This window comes from Nomascus leucogenys, chromosome 13, assembly GCF_006542625.1.
Source record: "Nomascus leucogenys isolate Asia chromosome 13, Asia_NLE_v1, whole genome shotgun sequence".
NCBI lineage: Eukaryota > Metazoa > Chordata > Mammalia > Primates > Hylobatidae > Nomascus > Nomascus leucogenys.
In genome coordinates, this window is record NC_044393.1 from 18,758,628 (window position 1) to 18,761,786 (window position 3,159).

Consider the following 3,159-nt stretch of genomic DNA (forward strand, 5'->3'; position numbering starts at 1 on the left):
GTCCGTTTTTGGGTCTTGCTGCGCCGCCTGGGGCAGGGGAAGCCAGACGGAGCGCGCTCTGGCGGCGCCCGAGCGGCGTCTCCTTGGAGAAAGGCGCATTGTGCGGGGGTCGGGCTCGGGTGCAGGAGACCCGGCGCTGCTTCCCCCTGCTTGTTTATTCAGCCGAGAACAGATGGCTCCTTATGCAGGCTGCGGGAAGGGAGGGGGCTCAACAGGAATCCTTGGGGTCTGAGTAAGTCTGCGCCACCCCATTCCCCAGCGGATTGAACGCTTCGCTCTCCGGCCAGGCCTATCCCATGATGCCCCCAAATCTGGCTCAAAAGCTGCTAGGACTGAGCGCTGGTGAGGGGTGCGGGGCGGGGGTGGCGTTGGTGGGAAAGTGAGAGGCAGTAACTGAACCCCTAAATGAATGGGGTGGGAGTGGATAGATGAGCTTTGCCCGATTTTAACTCTCTCCTGCACTAGGTAGGAAGAGAAGGAGGTATCAGCTAGGACCCCTGTCTGCCCAGCCTGTGGCCTTCCTTCTGTCATCCTATCAACCCCTCCCAAAACACCTCTATCAGCAAAGAACACAAACCAGTACCATTTCCCGGATGCATGTAAGAAACCACGAAGTTTAAAATGCTTCCAGAGTGATTTGGGGAAAATTATTTTGTGTTTGTTTCCTCATCTGCAAAGTGGAGATTGGAACTGTTACCCCCAAGCGTGATGGGGAGAATCAAGGACATTCTTCTAAGGCATGTGACACTGTGCCTGGTACCTATCAGACCCTCAATTAATGGTAGCTATTAACTATTCTTATAGTAACAGCTAACATATTTAGTGTTGGGCATTATTGTAACTGATTTGCAGGTATTTTCATTTTATACTTGCAACCACCTTGTGAAATAAGAATCATTGCCTTTATCATCCCCATTTTACAGATGAGGACACTGAGGCATAAAAAGGTTAAGTTTCCAACAGTAACATAACCAGTACGAAGCTGAACCACGATGTTTCCTATGGCTGCTCTAATAAGTTACCACAAATTGAGTGGCTGAAAACACACATTTATTACCTTACAGTTTTTAGGTCAGAAGTCTAAGAAGTGTTGGCAAGGCTTTATTCCTTCTAGAGGCTTTTGTTTCCTGGCCTTTTCCAGCTTCTAGAGGCTACCTGAATTCCTTGAGTCATGGCCCTACATCACTTCAGACTCAGTTTCCATCAGCACATCTCTTTCTCTGACTCTGCACTTCCCGTCTCTGTCTTATAAGGACTCTCCTGTTTATATTGGCATGACCTTGATAATCAAAGATAATCATCCCATCTCGAGCTTTTTTTTTTGAGATGGAGTTTTTGCTCTTGTTGCCCAAGATGGAGTGCAATGCCGTGATCTCGGCTCACTGCCACCTCTGCCTCCCAGGTTCAAGTGATTCTCCTGCCTCAACTTCCTGAGTAGCTGGGATTGCAGGCGTGTGCCACTACTCCCAGCTAATTTTTTGTATTTTTAGTAGAAACAAAGTTTCTCCATATTGGTCAGGCTGGTCTTGAACTTCCGACCTCAGGTGATCCGCCTGCCTCAGCCTCCCAAAGTGCTGGGATTACAGGCATGAGCCACCGCGCCCGGCCTCAAGCTGTCTATCTTAACCACATCTGCAAAGTCCCTTTTGTCATGTGAGGTGAAATCACAGGTGCCGGGGATTAAAACGTGTACATCTTTGCGGAGAAGGCCATTCTGCCTACCACATGGGGCTTGAAGCCAGGCTGACTGATTTCAGAGCAGCTGCTCTTAAGCACTCTGTGCCGGGCACCTTGCTAGGCTTGGTGAAGAGGGAGAAACTGACGATTGAGAAAAACTCTTGAGCTGAGGAAGCTCCGGGCTAGAAGGGCTGAGCAGAAAGAGGGAACCTGACTGTAGCAGAAAGAGGGAACTTCAGATGAGAGGAGGGAGAAATCCTGGAGAGGTGATCCTTAAACGGTGGCTGGAATTTCCGCAGGAGGCCATGGAGGACTTTACAGGTGAGTGAAGCATGAACTATGCATGGTCAGGAGGGACTGGAGTATGGGGGGATGGGAATGATCATCTTACCTGGCCATGAGGATCAGATGAGCTAAAGACCTATGGACTTGGCATGTGACCTCACCTTGCCTTCCCATTCATTTTACAGTTGGGGAAACTGAGGCTTAGAGGCCAGAGTTGCCTGCCCAAGGTCACACAGAGAGAAAACATCAGTTGCACCAGGAAGAAGCCTTGTGGGGAGGTCAAACTGGAGCAGGGTAGTCAACTGATAGGGGGCACTGAGGGCAAAGGCCAGGCTCCTTCCCTTCCTCTTCCCTGGAGCTGGCGGGCACTAGCTTCTCTGAGGTTTCTTTTCTCATGCTCTTTTCTCTTGCAATCTCCCTAGTGGCCACTGGATGGCGCCCGGAGCTCTGATTTGGAGCTGGGTCCTAGCGCCTTTGCAGGCCTTTGGCATCTGGCACTTGGGCTGCAGAGCCTGTCCTTCTCCCTTAATTTCCCCACTCTGGCAGCCCCACCACCGAAGTCTACAAGCTGCTTCTGTTCCCATGCATTGGCCCCATAGTCCTGGATTTGAAGACCAGCCCTGCTACTTACCAGGTGTGTGTTGGCGTTGACGGGTACTGGTTCCCTTGCTCACCTCTTGATTCGCTTCTCTCATTTCCCTTTCCTCCTACCCCCTTTACCCTGCTGGATACAGGGAATTCCTGTTCCCTAACCATGCCCCACATAAGGTCAGCTAGCCCTTGCTTCTTTGTTTATACCCCCATCTTACATTATGGGATAGAAGACTTAGAAAGGACTCATGAGTTCAGGAAAACAAACATCCATTAACCCAAGAACAGAAAGTGAGAACCCAAGTAGCAGTGTGAGGAGAGTAACGCTGCCAAGAAAGCTTAGATGGAGAAGGCACCGAGCCCGAACAAAGACCCCCAGGCCTGGGTCTCTTGATACCCAGGCAAGCAGGGGTTTATGTGGCTTTCAGAGCCTGTTAAGATCAGGAACAAAGCATGTACATATTGGGGGAGTCCTGAGCCCAGGTGTGTTCCAGGAGGGAACTCAGCGCCCTCAGCCCTCTTGGTTCCCCGGAGAGTTTGAGTCGTTAAAAAACGACAATATCTTCCCTAGTGGTTAGTAGAGATGCCACTTCTGAAGCTGTTTCT